We start from the raw sequence: 24,841 nt of genomic DNA on the forward strand, positions 1-24,841 counted from the left end.
TCATGATCATGGTAAGGATCAGGATCACCATCGTCGTCGTTGTCTTCATCGTCATCATCATCACCATCACCATCATCATCATCATCATCATCCCACATATCTTCATGAAATCTGTCCTTTATTTATCATTTCCCCCCATTTTTATTTGTTTATTTATTAAGAAGACTGTGACTTGGTTTTATCACATATTGTTCGAGGGTTAGTGGAGAAATTCGTTTCTTTTTTTGTCTCCGACTGGCTCATTTATGTTAGGATAGTAATGGGGGAGGAGGTGATTGCACTATCAATTTTTCCTTGCCGCTTCGAACAATCGTGAGACCGTCCTTTGCACTGAGCAGGGTTTCTCGCCAAGTGCGAGGTTTCTCTCCTTACGGTTTTTCAACTTGGCTGGCCTCGTTAGGGACACCACTTTTTACTCTTTTCTTCCCATCCTATTGCAATTTTCTCTTAATTCCATTTCCTCCCTATCGTCTCTGGACGATGGCTTAGAATCGCTGTCGTAGACCTCGATGTACTATCTCCGTGGCCACCTTCTTCTTCTTCTTACTGCAGCAGTCGCAGCTGCTGTGGTCGAAGTTAGTAGTTGCCTTTTTGTTGTTGCTACTGGTTTTCTGGTTGCTGTTGTCGGTGTAGTTGTTGTGGTTGTAATATTGGCAAAAAAGTGGGTCTTCTTCCAGTTCCCTTTTGTTATAGTGGACAGAGGACTTTTAAATGGGAGTTTTACCCGCATCTATGGCATCTAGATTTTCTGTCTTTCCCTTTAACCTGGAGTTGTGTCCTGTTCGACAGCTCAGTTAGTCTAGGGATCTTGTCCAGTGTATCCGACTTTAACAGGATCAAAATTTCCAACCCAATCCCGGACCAATTCTCTTTACGATATTTTTTAATATCAAGCAGGGTATCCGAGTTTTCAAGTACTACATATGCCACTACCCACCAGATGATTAATTCGGTTGGCAAGTCTCTTATTTTAAGTCCATGTTTGCAAGTCCGTTTTTGCATTGGACCATTGAGTGTTTCTGTGCAAGGAATCTCACTTCTAAAGAGTCATGTTGCCTTTCGCGAGTCATAAAGTTGATGTCAGTCAACTTCAAGCATTGTTCGACTTGGATGTGTGAGGCATTAAAATCCCGTTGATTTTTTCTTATAGAAGCACATCCGTATAAAATAGTTCTTTTGGCAGACCTTTCCATCAATTCTGAAGGGAGAGCAAGTAGGATTCTTCTATTTTCTCTATTGAGGAGCTTTTCCACTTCGATCAGGTTATCGTGTTTTTCTTCTAAGAAAACCTGCTCCTGTGACCTTGTTATCACTACAAATAAGTTATTGTTGTTGCTCTTGATGATACAGCTGCCGTTGTTTTTGCAGATGCTTTTACTGTTGTTGCTGCTGCTGTGAGTGGTGGTGGTGCTGCTGCTGCTGCTTCCAGACTTTCTGGTGGTAGATGAGTGTTAAGGCTGGTGGTTTCGCAGGTGCTATTTATGTTTTGGAAGTGGCTGGTTGATAAAGGTGGAAATTTATCGATATTATAATTGTTGTTGTTCTTGTTGCCATAGTAATTTTCCTATTCCCCGTCTTATAATTGCCGTTGCTGTTGTTGTTGTTGTTGCTGCTACTGCTGCTATTGCTGCTGTTGTTCATGTTATATCTTAGGTGATGGTGATGATCATGATGAGGATGAGTGATGGTGATGATGATCATGATGGTGGTGGTGGTGGTGGTGCTACTGCTGCTGCTGCTGCTGCTGGAGGTGGTAATATTATTCCTGTCGTCTGCTTAGCGATGAGACGACACGGATTCAGCAGCAGGACTACCAAGGTTTGCACTTTCACCCTCCTTCATAACATCACTTGACTCTCTTCAAATCTGCGCCTCTCTCCCCCTTTCGCTTTCTCTCTCTCTCTCTCTCTCTCTCTCTCTCACACACACACACACACACACACACACACACACACACACACACGCATACACACAGGCACACACACAAACGCACACGCACGCACACGCACGCACGCACACACTAATGTATTTCTGACTCTATCAACAAAAATTGAAGGTGGAAATAAGTTTCCTAATCGAAGCAAAATAAATATCAACAAGTCCCCCAACAAATGAGAGACTTCAAGGAACTCACTAGCAAATAGCATATTCCTTCTTTTCCACGATTTTACAAAAACTGAAGCATAAAACATCTACTTTCAGAGTGAAAGCGACAAAATTTCAGTGGCCTACTCGTCTGTCGGCCATAATAATAATAATAATAATAATAATAATAATAATAATAATAATAATAATAATAATAGTAGTAGTAGTAGTAGTAGTAGTAGTAGTAGTAGTAGTAGTAGTAGTAGTAGTAGTAGTAAATGCCCTGATGCAGTACCAGCCACTAGCTCTCATGGCTTCTGACCGTAACTGATTGGAAGTGTTATTATGTACATGTTTTGTCTTGGTATAAAAGATGGGCTACAGCAAATATTCTGCTCAATACCACAGATTTGCTTCTCAGTTGTTTGACCATAACTAGTTGAGCATGTCTCTTGGTGGCTGACGATATGTGTATCTCTGATCATGAGCAAAGATAGTGGGGAGCATCATAACCATGTGTTAAAAGGAATTCTTTAAGGTTTCAATAATTCACCTCTGGAAATATGGGTGTTTCGTTCAGCATCCTTAGACAACCCCTATTCAGGGACCTTTTGAGCGGTGTGGGCTACTAGATCTGAAGAAAACTCAAACTGGGGCCCCACCTGCAAGGTCATGCGCTGTTTATCTTGATATGAGATCACTATGTCGCACATATGGTTGTGATGCATGTGCCTGGTGTACCTTTATCAGACGGGTAGTCATGATGGGTATACTAGGCTTCGTATATTTTACCTGTTTCATTTTGATGCCATGCACTGGCGGTGGTGGCGGCGGCGGCGGTGGTGGAGGCGGCGGTGGAGGCGGCGGCGGCGGCGGCGGAGGCGACGGAGGCGGTAGAGGCGGAGGCGGCGGAGGCGGCGGAGGCGGCGGAGGCGGCGGAGGCGGCGGAGGCGGCGGAGGCAGAGGCGGCGGAAGCGGCGGAAGCGGCGGAAGCGGCGAAAGCGGCGGAAGCGGCGGAAGCGGCGGAGGCGGCGGAGGCAGCGGAGGCGGCAGAGGCGAAGGCGGAGGCGAAGGCGAAGGCGGCGGAGGCGAAGGCGGCGGTGGTGGCGGAGGCGGCGGCGGCGGCGGCGGCGGCGGAGGCGGCGGCGGAGGCGGCGGCGGAGGCGGCGGCGGAGGCGGCGGCGGAGGCGGAGGCGGAGGCGGAGGCGGAGGCGGCGGCGGAGGCGGCGGCGGAGGCGGAGGCGGCGGCGGAGGCGGCGGCGGAGGCGGCGGCGGAGGCGGCGGCGGAGGCGGCGGCGGAGGCGGCGGCGGAGGCGGCGGCGGAGGCGGCGGCGGAGGCGGCGGCGGAGGCGGCGGCGGAGGCGGTGACACGGACGGGGACGATGGTGGTGGTTTTTTTCATTTGTCACGGGGTCATTGGTGAGGGCTCATCACAAGGACAGTTTACAATTTGCGTGGGGGTTTACATAAAAGATGAAGAGAAACAAAGGCGAATGAGGATGAAACGAGATAAAAGTATCAGGTCATCCCATAAGTGCTGTCCGAATATTGAATAAAGAAAACAAGTGATCAAACGTTATATTTAATTGAAATTTAATCATCAATGTATTTTCCCTGATTATCTATGACTTCCTTCCGTCCATTTACAAGCTTTTTAATCCCAACAATGTAAAACTCTTTGGTTTCAAAGCGAAGAACTCTGAAATGTGAATTTCAACCTCCTCCTGGCTTGCGAAAGTTATGTCCCTCAAATGATTCTGTAAACTACGAAACAAATGGTAGTCTGAAGGAGCAAGGTTGAGATGATAAAGTGGATGAGGAATTCTTTCCCAACCAAGCTCTTCGATCTTCTGTGATGTGATCTTTGCAGTGTGGGGCCATGCATTGTCCTGATTAAACATCATTCCTTTTCGATTCACTAAAGCGGGTCTTTCTTCTTCAAAGCTTGGTTCAAACGCTCTAATTGCTGACAGTGGACTTGAGCATTGATTGTTGCATTAGGTGGTAACAATTCAAAGTCAATTACTCCTTTGCAATCCTACCAGCTAGAGAGAACCTTTTTCCCATGAAGTTCCCTTCTCGGTTTTGATTGAGCTTTTTCCCCTTTTACCAAGCTACTGTTTACGACGTTTAACATTTCTATAGAAGATCCATTTTTCGTCACCAGTCACAAGTTTATCCAGAAAGAGTGAAATGAGTTCGCGAGAATGGAGAGAAGAGCATATATCAACTCGAGATTTGCGGTTGCTTTCGGACAATTCATGAGGTACCCACTTTCCAAGTTTAGGAACCTTTCCAAGTTGTTGAAGATGACGATGAACAGTTGTATGGTTTGAACTAAGCTTTATTGCCAATTCTTCACCTGATAATGCAGGATTTTTTTCAAGTAATGTCTCAAGGAGCTTATCATCAAACTCAACTGGACGTCCTGTTCGATCTTCATCTTCAAGGCTGAAATTTCTACTTCTGAATTTTGCAAACCATCTTCTGCAAGTTCTTTCATTCAAGCATTCTTTCCCATAAACTGAGTGTATGTTTCGAGTCACTTCAGCTGCAGAGTTTCCTTTTTTGTACTCATAAAGCATTAATGTGCCTCAAATGCTCTTTGGATACTTCCATGTTAGAAAGGGTTTTAATCAAAGAAATTTTAATTCTATTATTCTGTAAAATAAAATTTAATTAGTTTAAATATACACAAATGCATAAAAATAATTTTTAATTCCATTAGAGATTCTAAAATACTATTAAATTTCATTCAATTTTAAAAAAGCTAAAATCGGACAGAACTTATGGGATGACCTGATATACATAGAATACAAAGTATGTGAATACATGAATGATTCAGTTTCTCATGTTATAGGATAACTTCCAACTAGGGCCAATCAAGGAACCCCACAGATCCAAGATAACCATGACACCAGAGTCACGAGCCCTCGCCCGACTGTCGTTCTCTAAACCATAGTTGCATACTTAGAGTAGGTCTATTCCTTTTAACCATTTTTACCACAGTTCACTAGGAGAGACTTGCAGAAACTATCTTTCTTATTAAAACAGGATGCATCCCTAAAAATCAACTCTTGAAAGAAATAAAATAATCAAAGGCGCAGGAGTGGCTGTGTGGTAAGTAGCTTGCTCACCAACCACATGGTTCCGGGTTCAGTCCCACTGTGTGGCACCTTGGGCAAGTGTCTTCTACTATAGCCTCAGGCCGACCAAAGCCTTGTGAGTGGATTTGGTAGACGGAAACTGAAAGAAGACTGTCGTATATATGTATATATATATATATGTGTGTGTGTGTGTGTGTGTGTGTTTGTGTGTCTGTGTTTGTCCCCCTAACATCGCTTGACAACTGATGGTGGTGTGTTTACGTCCCCGTAACTTAGCGGTTCGGCAAAAGAGACCGACAGAATAAGTACTAGGCTTACAAAGAATAAGTCCTGGGGTCGATTTGCTCGACTAAAAGGCGGTGCTCCAGCATGGCCACAGTCAAATGACTGAAACAAGTAAAAGAGTAAAAGAGTAAGAGTAAAGGTAGAATTGGCAGGAATGAGAAAATGGACAAGAGCTAATTAAATACTACAATACTGCCTGTTAAAAGCTAATATGTATTTATAGTAGTGGGAATAGGTTTAGTACATTGAATGGGAAACGTAAAAGCAGGAATAATGAGTACAAATAAAAATGAGCATTGTAAAAGAGAAAGAAAACTGAGACCTAGTTTAAAAACTAAGGTCTTTGATTGCCATCAGAGAGTATGTGAGTTATCGATGCAGAAATGGACGGCGGGTAAGCTAAGTAAATATTTAAATTGTAAAAGCTTTATGAATAGCTAGAAACTGCAATTTATTAGTTGTTAGACAGGGAAAATAAACAATATGTGGGTTGGTAAATTTAGGTGTGGACAGCAGAATTAAATAAAATAACAACGAATGATAAGGCACAGCTTCTTTATTTATGACAAAGGAAGTTTTTGTCTACATTAAAATGATTGCTTCTAAACTGTTAATTGCTTTCGGACCAGTCATAAGTAAGATAGAAACATTTAGAAGAGTTGAGAGGTATCTTAAGAATCAGTACAGAAAATGTTTCAGATGTATTACGAAACTAAAAATAGATTTCACTAGGCTTTATTTGGGTAAGTAGTTTAGCTCTAGTTCGAAACGAATAAACTCTGCAAATTAAAGAAAGAATTCTTAATCCGACCACCACCATCAGGCTATAACAAACTTGATACAATTCACCGGTTAAAAACTTGAATGAGAAAATAAAATTTGAGATTTCCTGAAAAACCCAAATGATATTTTTATAGCGATCGTAACTCAAAATTTATTGACGGTCACACTGATCAAAAAGTCCCGGCATATATGTGCATACGAGGTAGCACTTCACATGATTTATTAATGGTTAATCGATAAATATACAAAAATAAATCCATATTATCTTGGGTTATTGAGTTTAATATACTGATAGAGAAAGATATAAAAACCAAGTTTGCGAACGATAAAGAGGTAGAGAGAAAAGTAGAGCAATTGCTGATACATAGGCCATTCACTGGTGTGGAAAACCAGAAGAATTTAATAGCGTTGACTGAAAAACTACGAATCAATTATTGAACATGTATAGTTCAATCAACCTGAAAAGCAGTATTGATCGCTTGTGTTGGAAAAAAAAAGGTGTAATAAACAGAAAATAGTGAATCCCGGCGGAAGAGAATGGCTTTAGGTGAAATGTAAAGAAGAGTTCATGGTAGATTTTGAAAGAATAAAATAATTATATATCTTTTGCTTAAAACCATAAAATAAAATAAGTATATAAAACAAAAAAAAAGCTCGAATCTGGACCTGGAAATTTACTTTGTAAAACACAGGAATCGCTTCTTTATAGTTTCTCAGAAACAAAATAACAAATTCTCCGGCAAATTTGATGTTTTAAGAAAGTAATGAGTATTTACTATATATCAGTTAAATTTAAAGCCTAGCTCAAATATTAGTCATGATTTTATTTGAAACGTTTTTGGTGAGGAAATTACTCAACATCTACCAGCTGATAAGTAACTAAGTACAATGGAACTAGATGTTTTACATCTAATCTTGTTTTAGTGTTGCTCTTTACCGTTTTTTCAAAGTTACAGGGATCATTTTTGAAGGGGATTACAAATACCAATGCAATACTAACAACATTTACCACTTATATCCTCGGCTCATGAAGTACAAGCGACAGATTCGAAAACAGTGAGCTTACAAAGAAGAATCAAGTTTACTTCTTTGTCATCTCTGCCATTTCTATTTCCCTTACTTTATCAATGAATAACTTTTGCTTTACATTAAAATGGAAAATAAACAATTATGATGATGTTGTAGCTGATGATGATGATGTTCATGCATCTTCTCAGTTATATTAGCGACATAGATAATGTGAAAAAGCACCAGCCAGCAATTCAAAAATTACTGAAAATGAAACGTTACTACCTCATTGTCGTTCATATAACAACCTATATATGAAATGTTTGATATGTTTCCTAGTTTAACAGTGAGATGTGGCACTGGAGTTCCCTTATAATGTCCGTTGTCTTGCAAACATTTGGACCAGGATCCTGTTCTGAAGATAAACCATGAGAAATGGTTTCTTGCCACCTTACCTTCATGAGTCTAGGAAGATCCATAAAAAGGAATAAAATGGCTACCGACGCTTCGCTACTTCTGATGATGTTACTATTAAAATTAATTGTTTCTCGCATTTGGAATTGGAAATTTTGGCATCTAAACATTTGCCAATCACTTTCTTAAAGTGAGCAGAATGACATAGTTCAAACTGGGGATTGAGACTGGATCGCAGGTGTTTACATATCATTAATAATTTCTTACATGAACAGAAGTACTCAGAAATATAAAGAAGAAATGAGGTTGTATGACATTTATGCCTCATCTCGGAGGCGTTAACAACCTAAATAAAATGAATGACCTCAGGCAGAAAACGAAACTAGATTACCAAATCAATTCACCTGAAACTTACCTTTTGCTCTTTGACGCTTGCTGCATTTCGTGCATAAATAATATACCATTAGTGACTGCCACTGACTCGTAGAGATGTTTGGAGGTAAAGAGATATGCACCGCTGCACTCCGCTGTTAGCATTTGCATTCCTTTTAGTTTATGTTTGCAATATAAATTAGTTTCGTTGTAGCTGGAAATGACATAAAATGTGAGCTAATAAGTCATTACTACCACTATACATCTAGCGGAAGTTTTTGTATGTATTATATATTTTATATGCATTATATTTTATGTATTAGATTTTTACGTGTTATTTTTGATTTTTATGGTATTATATTTGGCACACTCACGAAGATTTTCAACATCATCATCATTGTCATCGCAATCAATACAGTTATCACTACCATCAACATCACCATCTCCAACAGCTTTTTCATCATCTTCGACATCATGATCTTCATCGCAAATAGCAGTCACATTGCAGGTTGCTATATTCGACTGGATTAGCGAAATGGATATTTATGGCAAACGAAACACTTCACTCTAAATGCCGAAGGCTTCATATTGGAATCAGGAAATTGTAACAATTAACAATTACACATTGATGTACACATGTTAATGAATATTATAATCCTCCTCTTGTTATCACTGACCATGAACTACATCCTTAATGTAGAGCTTATCATTTAAAAGCGGCATCACTTGTGGCTGATAAGACCAATACTTGAGTGATATCTTTATAAGGTCATTAGTTTGTTGGTATTACTATGCCTCATTCTGCGTACCCCCTTTTCCACTGCAGCGCCCAAGATCTCTTTTCTCATCATCAGCATACTCCTCTACTTCGCTCAGTCACCAGCAAAGCTCTCCCAGGATTTTGTATTAATACCGACCACCTTCTCATAGACCACATATGTAAAACAAGAGTGAAAATTAAACACTTTGTACTTGAGAAGCGTTAGCCGTGTCCTCAATATATCCTAACGAGATAGAGCAGCCTTCCCAGCATCTAAAAAAAGATCCATTAACGCGTACTCACTCACATAAAGCATCCAGTTCAGTCGGCTGTTTTTTGCTTCAGTTATTTCCATTGATTTTAAATCACTCTCCTTTACCTACCATTTGTTTGTATCAATATGTTTGTGAGAATTGTATTGGTATCTGCATCAGCTAAGTAATCGATACTTTTAGGGTGCGCCATATTAATTTCTGCGTAAAAAAAGCGGGTTTATCTTCTAAATCTGTACCATTATATTACTGGTACTCACTTTGCTGATCCTGTATGAATGAAGATTATTCTGAATCCAGTGAATTATAATTTGAAAAAGTAATGCATCATTTAAAAAAAATCTGAGAGCATCGTGTGAGGCACTCATTTTCTTAGTAAGACTAATTAAAGACGTTTCAATAGTGATCCATCCCGCTTATTCAGGCTTATTGTATCTAGGAGTGAATTATCGAACGTTTTTTTTTTTACCATTCTTTTTTTTTAATATGGAGGTATCATTTGGGGAAAATTTAGTTGCTATTTCTAGAATATCGAGCATCAGCTCAGAAATACGCTTGCTGGCGGCCTGTTTCAACAAATACAGGACAGGCGTAGCCTAGCTATCAAAAACGGCCGTGCAAAGTGGGTAAAAGAGTAAGAGTCGAGAGAGGTTAGGCTGAAGATTGTTTATGAAAATTGCTTTATGAAATATCACATGTTTCAATGAAAGTCTATTCTGTTTATGAAGAGAGAAGAAGAGAAAATAATCTCCGATGAGATGACAATCATTACAATCATCACAATCATAGAATTCTAAAATCAGACGGTAATGGCAATTTGACAATATAGCGTAGACAATAGTAACAGAAAGCTAAATGGATCAATACATTCAGAAGTACATATATTAAGTCTCACTAGCGAAGATAAGGAAGAGAAACCGCATTTCAGTTATATTGGATCATATGAAACTCTAGCGACAGCCGAAAACGCCACCATCTGATGGTTGTTCACGTGTTCGCTTTTTAATTTCGGAATTAAGATCCATAATTTCTTTCACAATAAGACTAAATATGTTTTACACATTTCGAATGCTAATTTACTATTAATTCAGACAGTGATGGGTGCCTTGTGTAATAAATATAATGAAAATGTTTTTTTTCTTTCTTCTTTTTTTTTTTTGCTCTGCAGACGATGTGTTCAGCCGATATATCCACTTGTAAACGGAACACATATCGTAAATGACAGTAGAGCAAAAACAAACAGTTAAGTAAGAAACTAAAACAAAAAAGAAACAGCAAGTTTAATATGAAAGAAGTGGGCGGGAAGGAGAAGTTGTTTCTTTCAAGGAAATAAAGATGGGTGATAAAGTATTGACAGTTTATGACTGATGGATCATTTGCTGCGTTGGAGATAGAATGACAACGTTTCACAACGTGAGACATTCGACGTATATATGCTTCTAAAGATAAGTTGCAAACTAAATATCAATGGTTCGTGCTGTATGACTTTGCCTCTTTTTGATATTATACTCCTGATGGTATAGCAGTCTCCCTACAGATCTTTACTCCGAAAGAAAAACAGAGTAGGATTCTACACATCTCGACTTGGTTACACCAGAAACTTATATATATGTATAGCTATCTATCTATATGCATGTGTATGTATATATATATATATATATATATATATATATATATACTAGCAGAAATACCCGGCTTTGCCCGGGTTAAAGAGAATAATGAAATCTAAAAACGCCGTCTAGACTACGCAACCCTCAACTGTTAGTAGCTACGATACCATATTTCTACATTAATAACTCTCCAATCCATGCCAGCATGGAACATAGACATTAAGTGGAATGCCAGTCTCTCATCTAGGAGGGCCTTGAAATCAATGTTACCAACTGGGGACTATGTGTGTCGTAGTGATAATAAAAAGACCCAAAGGAGGTCTGCAACGAAATAATTTTACTCAACACTTTGCAAGTGAATCAGTGGAGGCAAAGATGCGTCTCATTTACTTGACAATTTATGCACCACATTGCAGAAATCACAATGAAAGTATATCTGAAAGGGTAGCCTTACACTGTTGTACCGTTGAATTACAAATAATGCTCATCTGTTATGTCCGGGTTAAAATTTCATCAACATCAAAAATATATGAATTTTCATGGGAGTTATAGCCGTTATACATAGAATATAATTTCCAAATTTCATAAAGATCCGTTCAGTACTTTTGACGTAGTTTTGGGTAAGAAAACAAATGACTAATGTGTGTGTTTGTGTGCATGTGTTTGTGTGTGATGGGTGTATATATGTATAGATATCTGTATGCATGTATATATATGTATATATGTGTACATATTACATGTACATCTATATATATATATATATACATCTACACATGTGTATACATATACATGTATGCATATAGATCTATATCTATATATATATATCTATGCATATACGTGTACATATACATGCTTATGTATACATATACATCTCTTTCTCTCTCTTTCTCTCTTTCTCTCTCTTTCTCTCATTCTCTCTCTCTGAAAGTATCTGTCATTACAGTATCGAAATGTGATTGTTTCAGTTAGTGGAATAACGTGTACATATACATCTATATGTATACATATACATCTCTCTCTCTCTCTCTCTCTCTCTCTCTCTCTCTCTCTCTCTCTATCTATCTATCTATCTATCTATCTCTCTCTCCCTCTCTCTCTCTCTCTCTCTCTCTCTCTCTCTCTCTCTCTCTCTCTCTCTCTTTCTCTCTCTCTCTGAAAGTATCTGTCATTACAGTATCGAAATGTGATTGTTTCAGTTAGTAGAATAGTTTCATTTTTAAAGTGAAAGTATTTGACATGAGTGTTTTTGTTTCACTTTTGACACGTAATACTTAAATAGTGGAGGAGATATTATGTTGCTGTGGGCTCGAACTCTGCAAGAAGTTAAAATTGTTTTTGACTAAAACACAACTGGAACCCTAAGTAAGGCATCTGTAAAATTTGAATGAAATTGGTTGCGTAGTTCTCGAGTTTTAGGGATTCACACAGACAGACAGACACACATTCTCATTTATATATATATATATATATATATATATATATATATATATATATATAGTCTAAGAATCCATAAACCAAAAGAAATATGCACTCGTATTCTCGTATTTTTGTCAATAGAGGGATTTTCTTCCTTAACTGGCCATCTCTGAAGAGTGCAGGGTTATATATACGGGTTGTGAGGGTGAGTGTGAGAATATTTCAGTGTAACATAGTTGCCAGCACCAGTGTGAAACCGGGTGGTAAGATCGACTGTGCTGGATACATAATACTGTACACTTCGACTGTGTGTATGCGTGTGTATATATATATATATATATATATATATATATATTCTCACTTATAAACATACACACACACAAACACACACGCACACACACACACATACACTTCTTTTTTGCTTGCCTCAGCCAGAAGCTCGTAGTAGTGTTGGAATACCGACATTGATGTGATCTTTAATATACAGGATGTCCACAAAGTCTGGGTACATGGAGTAAATAAAATCATAACATAAACAATTAAATATAAGAAATAATTTCTTAAATTACCACTTTTATACTGTACTGTACATATGCAACCAATTATGAGTAAGACCAACGTCCAAAATTAACTTGTGCTTCCTTGATTATTTCAGAGTTTTATACTAAAATACGTTGTACATACAGTTAATAAACAGTAAAACACCTAAAACAAGGAAGTTGAGTGAGTGTGAGTGAGGTCAAATTGTAGCTCATCATGAAGATAGTATGTCTCAAAGGCAAATTGCTCAGAAGATGAAATGTTCCCGATGTGCGGTGCAAACGACTCTCAAGTGCTTCAGAGAGACAAAAGATGTGATGACAATACAAAGAACAGGTAGAAAAAAGGTTACATCACCTCGTAATGACCGATCCATCATCCGTCAGTTGCTCAAAAACAGGAGAAAAACATCGTCGGAGCTCTGTGCGGACTTCAACGAGACAAGTACTTCACAAATATCAACCAGAACTGTTAGAAGGCTTGTAGAGTACGGTCTGAAAGGCTGTAAAGCCAGGAAGAAGCCATGGATTTCTGAAGCGAATATGGAAATACGTCTTCAGTGGGCCAAAAACCACTCAAATTGCACCAGTGAGCAATGGTCGAAAGTCATATGGTCTGATGAAAGTAACTATGAGGTAAGATAGTATATGTATTCAATCAACATATGAACTTAATATAACTGGTTTGTTGCCCAAAATATATCAAAAAAAAGCATCCAACATAAAGCTAATATTATTTTTCATGATTTTACTCAGGTTTTCGGTACATCTGGTGCAACTTTCATGCGTCACAGAATTGGGGAAGTATTTAAGTATTTAAGTCTGGTACCAACCGTGAAACATGGGGGTGGTTCTATCATGGTGTGGGCCTGCATGTCTGCCACAAGACCCAGAGAAATGTTTTTATATCAGGGAAGAATGAATTCAGCCCCCTATGTTTCTATGTTATCGGATGTTGTAGAGCCACCAATTGCTAAATTGCATCTAGAAGTGTCGGAAAACAGTGTTGTCTTTCAACAGGACAACGCTCCATGTCATACAGCAATGAATACTCGTCAATGGTTTGAGACACAAATTATTGTTCCCATGGACTGGTCAGCTCAATGTCCCGATCTAAATCCGATCGAACACCTTTGGAGAACTTTTGATGAAGCTCTCAGGAACACAACAATTAAAAATAAAGAGCATTTGTACCAACAGTTGAGAGAAGAATGGAGTAAAATTGCGCCTAGCACCTGCAAGAAACTAGTTGATTCAATGCCTGACCGTATAAAAGAGGTAATTGATGCTAAAGGAGGATCAACTAGATATTAAAACTAATGTATATTGTGAAATATACCATAATCTACCATGTACTCGGGTTTCATTAACATTAAGATAGCAGAACCCAAAAACATTGGGGTGGTTTAATACTTTTGGACAAGACTGTATATATACGAGTGAGTAGACAAACGAAAGAAGCACACTCAACACATTTATTGGAAGTTACAGGAATAGATCAAAAGAGTTTGATTCAAACTCCATGGCACTCGAGCGTGTGGCTAGTCATCGGCCATTAGGGTCTGAATCAGACCCCAATGACCAATGACTAACCACACACTTGAAACTCAGAGTACCAAGGAGTCTGAATCAAACTGTTTTGATCTACACACACACACACACACACACACACACACACACACACAACAACAACAACAACAATAACAACAACAACAACAACAATATGTAATGTCGCTGCTATAGCTACTGCTGTAGCTATTATTACTAATCTAACACTGCAGTCAGTGATTATTTCTATAAATTACTACTACTACTACTACTACTGGCATTGTTGTTTGCTATCACTGCTGCTATTTCAACTACGCCCACTACTACTACTACTACTACTACTACTACTACTACTACTACTACTGTCCTAACAACAAAACACAACCAACGAGAAAATGCTATTGCCAATAACTAGGTCGACCATTAATACAGGTCGATATAAATATTTAGTTATTGAATGGACATTCAGCAACCAGCTGGTGCTGGCAACTATGTTACACTGAAATATTCCCACACTCACTTTCACGACTTATCTCCCCACACAGTTTCATAGACCACAAACATTTTGTATGGCCATTGCATTAAGTATACTTATATATCTACGTATAGGTATATCTGCATGTGTTCATATATGTGTGTGTGTATATGTGTGTGTATATATATATATATATATATATATATATATATATATATATATATATATAGATATATATATATATATATATATATATACATATATATGGGTGTGTGTTTATGTATATATACATATAGGTATGTATGCATATATGAGTGTTTGTGTGTGTGTGTGGGCGTGTGTGTATATGTGCATATGTATGAGTATGTATATATGCATATGTATGTTTATATATATATATATATATATATATATATATATATATATATATATATATATATATATATATATATATATATATATATATATATATACGTAAATACGAAAACATTAAAGATCTCAATCCATGTTTGCAATAGGAATGGTGCAAGGACCGAAACACAAGCATAATGACGGAGTGAGCTTCTTCTGTGAAGACCTTCCGCTGTTCAGCTCTCCCTAGAATTTCAGAATTTCTTGTTTTACCCATAACATTTAGCCCGTAATTTCTTCATGAGATACTTTAGATAAAAAAAAAAAAAAGATTAGTTGCCATGAATTGACATAGATTACTTTGAACAGATGTCAACGATCACTACTATAGTCATATAAAATACCAGAGAGCAGAGCAATATATTTTGAGACCAAAACTTCACAAAGTATTGGTCGGAATAAATGGCAAAATCTCTTACATGTCGCGTCTGCCAAAAAGTCACGATTCCAGGCTGATGATAATTCATATATTTCCCACACACTGTTAAATGCCTTGAGAGAGGAGATGCATGCATTTTACATATTCATCGTGGTGGTGTGGGGTTTGTACAATTTTGTGTAAAACTGAGCCGATGTAAAAACAATCAATATTTTAACTAGGAAAATGTAATATGAAATCGATTTCAGAAGTTGGTGTTTGAAAACAAGGATATAAAGATAAATATTTATTTATTCGGCGCAGTAGTACGATAAATAAAGTCAATTATTTCGCAGTTGGCCATCTGAGACATCAATCAAGGAGAGATCAGTCATATTTACTCAGAAGAATAAATATTCCTTCCGTCCTTGCATCAGAACGATAAACAGAATTGATTGCTTGAACTTGCGTAATCAAATATAACCAACAGTTGATTTTCACTCTTAATGACATTAAGATAAATAAAAATAGGAATTTTTGCTGACTGTGTCTTCGTTTTTACCACCCATGGACAAAATGAGATTGACGTTTCTACCCCTCCCCGGAGGCAACATCGATTGCCCCCGTTTTAATGGCTTTCACTAGTTTACTACAATAGATTTATAAATCAGATACATACTAATCCACACACACACATGTGACCGGAATTTGAATAACAAATACGATGTTGAACTTTAGAAAGGGGTTGCATATTTTTACTGTTACTATTCTACTTTCAAATTCTTCCATATTGTATTTCTAAAGTGCTTGTTAGCTGGTCACTTTGTCTTCTTTAAAACCCTAAATTTTTGAGAATGTCATTCAAGCATTTACAAATACATTGTATTGAGTACTTAATACTTATTACTATAAATGTGAATGTTTAATCTAGATAGAGTAACTGCAGATTTCGAAGCAGTTGCTCATAAATATTCTCACTGATTTTGAAAGAAAAATTTATGGTTGCGTGACTGTTGACCTCTATGACTGGGCATGATTCTTTTCTTATTGTCTCAAACAACTATTTCAAGCTTCTTATGTTTGAATATGGCGAAAATTTTAATGAGAATGTTCCACCAATGTTTCTTGTATTAAGACATATGTATGTACGTTAACAATAACAGAGATAGTGTCTACATATATTCCAGCGCTGACTATATTTATGGTTTGCAATGACTATCGTTTTAACATCATGATACAATAGGTGGTAGTACCACCATGACATTTTGAGCTGCTACTGATCACATGTGTAACAGCTAATTATCTATCTATCTATCTATCTATCTATCTATCTATCTATCTATCTATCTTGGATGGATGGATGGATGGATGGATGGATGGATGGATGGATGGATGGATGGATGGATGGGTGGATGGGTGTGTGGGCGGATGAGTTGATGGATGTGTGTATGCGTTTAGATCTGTGTATGCGTTTGCTCGCTATAAATAATTCAATGTTTAGTACCAGTAATATATTGTGGTCACTTCTGTCGAGTATAAATCAATATTCAGTAAAACGCATATGAAACGCCATAGAACGAGGGGAAACTTCCAGTGATTTGTTGCCCACCATACACTTTCAGTCCGACAGTTATTCCACTTCAAATATATCAGTAAAACTCAAGTCAAAGGTTTGGATACCACAGCATTCTCTTTGTTCTTCACTGAAATATGAGCCTTTCTTATAAATTCAAAGAAATTAATAATCAAAGAAACGATATTAATGTCATAGAACAGGAGACAATTTCCCGAAGGTCAAATAAATGATGGGCTCTCGATATCGCATCATACAGGAAATGAAACTTCATGAAACTTCTTACTTGTTGTATTATGTTTAGACCGTTGGAAAACGCTTGAACATCACAAATACTTATTTCCTTTATCTATGATTATCTGCGTTGCAGACTTCATTTATTGGGAGCTTATATATTGCCACTGTTCTTCATAGTGAAAAGAAAAGTACTTTTTTAAAATGCATGTGTTTCTAATTATCTCAATGAACTGGAAAAGAATTTGTCTTTAAATTAGTCTATATCGGGATTATCAAATCAGATTAGAGAAGAGACTTCATGCTTAGAACGATAATAAGTTGGAGCAAAATAGAATGTCTTCCACAACATATAACTTTATGAATGTATCTTAAACATCTGTTAACATCCGATAGCACTGTGATATAGCGAGTCTTCTTGAAATATAGAACCTAAGAACGGTTCCGAATAGCTATATACTTCGCTGTGTTGTTTCTCTGTCATTGTCTTCCTAGTCTAAACCATAATTTGCGCATACACACACTTACTGACGTGGGCAGACAAAATAGTGGAAGCATCTCTTTATATTAATTTTTTTTTTTTATTGGAAATATGACAATTTCAAAACTGTTCAACGCTCTATGTATATGTGTATATATGTATTACGAGTGGATTGTATTTCCTGATCTAGCTCTCTACTGCTTTACTTTTTTCGTATTTTGACTGATACTTATATTTAAATACCTTAAAATGCGTGAGCTTTCTGATTTCCAAAGAAGACAAATTGTTGGAGCGTGACTGGATGGAGCTTCAGGTGTTTGTTATTTCGCGTGGTACAGTCTCCAAAATCCTGTTCTCATTTCAAAACCAAAGTAAAACCAGCATAATTCTGGATGAAAAGCAAAGCTCTCAGAGAGGGGGAATAGAGTAATGAAGCGTATGGTTTCTACGGCAGCAAAAGTGACAGTAACGCTAAACCACCACCTACCGGCCCTGTGTCAACTAAAACCGCTTGTTGTGAGCTCCATAAAGAAAGATATCATGGGAGGGTTGCAATTGCAGTCCCTCCTCAACATTGATAAGCGGAAAAAATGGTGTCTAAACAATCAAAAGTGGTCAACGGCTCAGTGGAGCCATGGTCTCTTCTTTGATGAATCAGCATTCACTCTTTTCCCCTATCCCAGTGCGATTCTATGTTTGGAGACAGCTCAAAGAAACATTCAACCCTGACTGTTTGACCTTTATTGTGAAGCATGAGAGAGGTTCTGTGATGATTTGAGCTTCCATATCATGAAATCCTTTAACCCTTTTGTTGTTATACCTGACAGAGTTAACGCCGTGAATTACTAGTGCATTTTGGCTGATCAAGTCTACTATGGTACATTGTTCCCTGGTGGTAGCCCAATTTTCTTGGACCATAATACGCCGATTCACGCGATTAATGTTATTGAAAGTTGATGCGAAGAGCGCAAGAGGGAAGTGGACTAACTGGATTGACCCCCACAATTGCTGAATCTCAATATAATCCAACATTTATAGTGCATTTTTGTAGCAGCAAGTGAGAAGCCGCTTCTTTCAGCCATCATCGCTGAAAGTTCTAAGACAGGTTTTACTGGTAGATTGGCTCAAAATTCCCCTAACACCGTTTACAATCTATGCAAGTTAATTCTACGATGCACTGAAGTTGTGATTGATGCCAAATGTGGACCAAATCTATACTAAATAAGGCTTCTATGTAACAAGGTGTTTCTATTGTTTTGTCCAACACCTATGGATAGATAGATAGATAGATAGATAGATAGATAGATAGATAGATAGATAGATAGATAGACAGATATGCGCGCGCACACACACACACACACACACACACACACAATTCTTTTCAAAAGACTACGCCTTCACTTAATTACCAGAAACTTTCATTTCTGGACAGTTACTCATCTCGCACAAAGCATACGGGCGGCGTATGCCAGAACAGTGCTCGATTATCTAAACGTGCCACTCGTACACAAACAAACATTCTAATCAGCACCCAAAAATAGACCATGAGACTGATTGACAAAATTCGCTGACGGCCACAACAAAAATCATGCCACCTCCTTGCAAAGTATGTAAATAAAAAAACAAACAAATATAAGCACTTATATGTGTGTAGTGAACTATGGTAAGTGCATTTAAGTGAGTCTATTACAATACTTGAACCCAGTTTATCGATTCTAGATCAGTGAAGCCCTGTATCAACCAGTGAATTTGAAATATGAACATTAAGACCCCAATTTTAACACCCTTATCACATATAGAGGGAGCTCATGCTCCAAGAAAGACATGCTCAAACACCCTTAGACTTAATCTTAGTGTTCTTTCTTTTTATTTGCTTCTTTCTTATTTAATAAGACGATATAATATGGTTTTAAGACAGTATGGAGTGATTAAAGGCGTTAGGGGAGCGATAAATGAATAGCTACACAAAACGTTTCTTATTTACGATACTGTATAGAGATAATTTGAGAGGGTGACTGAGAAAATGTTTCAGTATAACACACTTCATAAAACTGTTGTTGAATATTCATTCAGTAACTGATTATTTATATCGTCCCGAATTAATAATCGACCTAATTACGTAGCAGTATTTTCTCTATTGTAGTAAGCAACCCGAATCTGCACCCAGCTCTTGGCGTCTCTAATTGTACTCATTTCACCCAATCGCTGGACGGCTAAAAAAGAAACCAAAAAGTACACGAACGTCTTTCCCCTATACGCTGAAGTCAATGAAGCTAATAGCTTATTCATGGGCACTCCTGATCTTGCGTGGTAAGGTGTGAGATAAATGTTCATCTCTTTTTGTTGGGGGCAGAAATGTAAGTATTTATGTATGTGTACAGTATTAGTAGCAGCAGCAACATGTACGCGTATTACTATGTGCTTATAAATAACTGGGAAAACGGTGGGTGTTAATATATACAATTTGAGTTTCAAGTTCACTGCAGAGTGGAGAATCAATAGAGATGTGAGCTAGAGAGGGTGCGAATAACATGGTCAGAGAAGCAGAGAAAAATAGACACAAAACAACTACAGAGTAAGTTAGTGAATAGGATGTAAGATTGGTATGGCTTACGGTAGTAGAACAGAGACTGGTGAGCAGGTAGAATCGTTAGCGCACTGTACCAAATGCTTAGCGGCTTTTTGTTCATCTTTACGTTCTGAGTTAAAATCCTGCCACGGCTGATTTTGTTTTTCATCCTCACAGGTTCGATACTGGGGGTCAATGTAACCAACTTCCTCATCCTCTCAAAAACTGCTGGCCCTGTACCAAAATTTCAAAACCATTTCGTTTATGATAGCAGAATTGTAAATAAATAGATTTACGTAGTTTATCGCAGCAGATCTGTGAATAAGTAAATTCATTTTCGTTACATCACATGGAAAGTTAGTGATGGAAGAGAAGAAGGCTTTAAGACTAAATATCAGAGCAAATATTTTAGTTACATCACTTTAAGTTCTCAATTAAAACCCCACTTCGGAGTTTGACTAAATAGGTATCAGTAATATACCAAATGACTTTTAATGAATTTCTGAAAATATATGAATGAATGCCAAAGTGAAGAATCAATATTAAGAGTGTAATATGGTGGCCAGATGGCAAAAATGGTACAATATTGGCAATGAGTGTCGAAACGTTTTTAGTTCCATTGTCAATGTTCCAAATTTAATTTGTATCAGGATTAATATTTTGTCCAAACAGAATCAATAAAATATCAATCAAATACGTATTTGGACTGAATCATCACCTCCACTTGACAACCGGTGTTGGTTTGTTTACGTCTCCGTAACTTAGTGGTTCAGCAATAGAGTCCGATAGAATAAGTACCAGGCTTTTTAAATATAACATTTGGGCGTCATCTTGTTCGTCTAAACATGTCAAAGCAGTACTCCAGCATGGCCGTAATTCATTGACCGAAACAAGTAGAAGATAAAAGATAACCAATTGAAGGGGTCCCTTGTGTTTGCGCGCGTGCATGTAGTGCACCTGAGCGTTGTAATGCACCTGAACACTGTATACAACAATTTCATTATTATTTTTTTCGTTCTATATTTAAGAGATGAGGAATTATCTAGCTAGGTTTTGATAGAGTTTCTCTATATGTCTCCATTGAAGTCTAATGTCGGCTCCGTACCGATTAGATAATACAGTTCTATATTTAAGAGATGAGGAATTATATATATAGAACTGTATTATCTAATCGGCACGGAGCCGACATTAGACTTCAATGGAGACATATAGAGAAACTCCATCAAAAACTAGCTATTATTTTTTTTTTGTGTGTGTGTGTGTGATTGTTCTCAGTGATTTTATATTTTATTTCTAGTACGTACTCCGACACCACTAACGAGTGCAGTTACGTGGGACTGAGATATGTGCAGTGTTTTGTTATAGTTTTTGTTGCTATTATACTGAAAGTATTTAAGATAATATATGTGAGCAGAACCTAGTAGCACTATTTTTCTATATGTATTTTCAATTGACTTGACAACTACCCTATGTCACATGTCAATATAGGATGGTATATGCGGTTGATTGATAAAACAGATACGTGATCATAGAGCATTTTAAGCGGGAGTAACATTAAAGGCGCGCCGAGAAGTGGTTAGGGCATTGGGCTTACAGTCATGAGCTCGTAGGTTCGATTCTTGGGTCAGGTGGTGCGATGTGTCCTTGAGCAAGACACATCATTTCCTGCATCTGTTTCGCTCTATTCAGCTAAAAATGAATACCAGCCGACTGCTAATGCAGCACTCTCCCTCTCTTCTTTCTCTTCCTGCTGTCACATCCTCTATGTTTCACTGAGTCAGGGATCAGAAGGACGAGAGGGTGTCTATGTCTGCTTGCAACAATATAGGTCTCTAGAACAATTACCGAAAGGATGGTGCAAAATATCACACTCGCTTGAGAGTGATGGCTTAACAATATAGACGCGGGCGTAGCTGTGTGGTGAGAAGCTTGCTTCTCAACCAAATGGTTCCGGGTTTAGTCTCACTGAGTGACATCTTGAGCAAGTGTCTTCTACTGTAGTCTCGAGCCGACCAAAAACCTTGAGAGAAGATGTGGTAGACAGAAACATAAAACAGCCCGTTGTGTGTGTGTGTGTGTGTGCGTGTGTGTGTGTGTTTGTCCACTACCTGACAACCGGTGTTGGTGTGTTTACGTCCACGTAACATAGCGGTTCGGCAAAAGAACCCGATAGAATAAGTACCAGGCTTTAAAAAAAATAAGTACTGGGGTCGATTTGCTGGACTGAACTTCTGCAAGGTGGTGCCCCAGCATGGCTGCAGTCTAATGACTGAAACAAGTAAAAGGATATAAAGCTAACTAGATATTATTTTAGTTTGGAAGAAAAAACATAGCAAGAAAAAAACATTTCGACGGTGAACCTGTCATAAAAGCAAAAAACTTTTTGTCGTGTTCTAGTTTTGGGATAAATGAGGCAGATGCAATATCCAAATGGAGCTTAATTGCTTAGAACTGTAATATTGTTAAGGTTGTTTTCGGGGTGAAAGAGTTATTAAATATACAAACATCATAAATATGTTGGGCATAGTTAAAACTTCTATACAAAAGCAGTGAGATGAGTTGGAGAGAAAGAGTACTGGTAGAAATGGTCGTCGTGGTACTAGTGATAGTGGACAGTTGTGGTACCATTGCTAATGGTCGTAATAATAGGATTCATGTTTGTGTTTTTGATATGAATAATGAATATGGTAAAAACAAAAAAAAAATGTGAACCAAATACGTCATTTAATCAATAACGATATTTGCCATTGTTGTTGTTACTGTTATTGCTGTTGTTGTTGCTGGTGGTGATAATGGTGATGAGGATGATGACGATGATGATGATGGGGTGGGTTGTTGTTGTTGGTGTTACTACTGTTGATGGTGTTAGTATTGTTAATGTTATTGGCAAGAGACAGTACAGAAATTGCGTTTCAGTTGTTATGTTACTATGGGCTCTAAAGCGGCGAACTGGCAGAATTGTTAGCATGCCGAGTAAAATGCTTAACAGCGTTTCGTCCGTCTTTACGTTCTGAGTTTAAATTCCACCGAGGTCGACTTTGCCTTTCATCCCTTTCGGGGTCGATGAAAAAAAGTAACAGTTGAAAAGTAACGTAATCGACTTATCCCCTTCCCTGAAACTGCTAGCCTTGTGCCAAAATTTGAAAGTACTATGTTACTATGGGATAGTGGATTGGCAGAAACGTTAGAGAGTCAGATAAAAAAAAAATCTTTGCGGCTTTTTTTTTTCCAGCTCTTTACGTTCCGAGTTCGAATCCCACCGAGATCTACATCGCCTTTCATCTCTCTGGAAACGGTAAATTAAAGTGTCAATCAAGTACTGGAGTTGATAGTATCGCCTATAACCCCTTCCCTTAAAACTGCTGATTTTATGCCTAAATCAGAAACAGTTATCCAAGTCATTATAAGGCTATGAACTGGTAGAAACGTTAGGAACTCGGACAAAACGTTTAGTACTATTTCTTCCAATACTTCATGTTGTGAGTTCAAATCCTAACAAGGTCAACTTTGCCTTTCATTTCAGGATCGATAAAATAAAGTGCTGGTCAAGTACTGAGATCGATGGTATTAACTAAACTCTCCCTTCAAAACTGTTGGCCTTGTGTCTAAAATAAAAACCATTGTTATAAGTTAAAAGCCTGCCCACATCAATTTTGCCTGTCTTTCTTTCGGCGGTCGATAAAACAAAGTACCAGTTATATAGTACTGGAGTCGATAAAATAAAGTACCTGTCAAATTGCACTAGAGCCGATAAAATAAAGTACCAGTTAAATAGTACTAGAGTCGAGAAATTAAAGTATTAGTCAAATTGTACCAGGGTCGATAAAATAAAGTACAAGTCAAATTTACTGGGGTCGATGAAATAAAGTACCAGTCAAATAGTATTGGGGTCGATAAAATAAAGTACTAGTCAAATATTACTGGAATCGGTAAAATAAAGTACTTGTTAAATGGTACCGGGGTCGATGATTCTACCAGCTCCCTGCGTTCCAACTGTAGTATACTGATTCCAAATTTTGGCGCAAGAGAGAGAGAATATGTCGATTGCATCGACTCCGGTGATCAGCTGTTACTTATTTTATCGACCCCAAAAGGATGAAAGACAAAGTCGACTTCTGCAGAATTTGAACTCAGAAAGTAAAGACGATTGAAATGCCGCCAGGCATTTTGTCCGGCCAGCTCCCTTCGTTGCCTTCCAATTATAGTGTATTAAGTAGTAAATTTGGTGTAGGTAAGAGGCAGATACAAAAGCAAAAGAGTACAACATTATCAAACAAATCAATGTAATGATTGTAAGATACACACACACACACACACACACACACACACACACACACACACACACACACACACACACATACATACATATATATATATATATATATATATATATATATATATATATATATATATATATATATATAACACGAGGGGGTGTCCAAAAGTAACCAGAAACGCTCTCTGTGAGACAAACCCGTTGTGGTTCAGGCTTCCACCGCCAGAAGCCACTTGAAGCGACCCTCAGACATCAGTCTACCTTC

This window comes from Octopus bimaculoides, chromosome 11 (genome assembly GCF_046866305.1).
Source record: "Octopus bimaculoides isolate indiv1 chromosome 11, ASM4686630v1, whole genome shotgun sequence".
Taxonomy (NCBI): domain Eukaryota; kingdom Metazoa; phylum Mollusca; class Cephalopoda; order Octopoda; family Octopodidae; genus Octopus; species Octopus bimaculoides.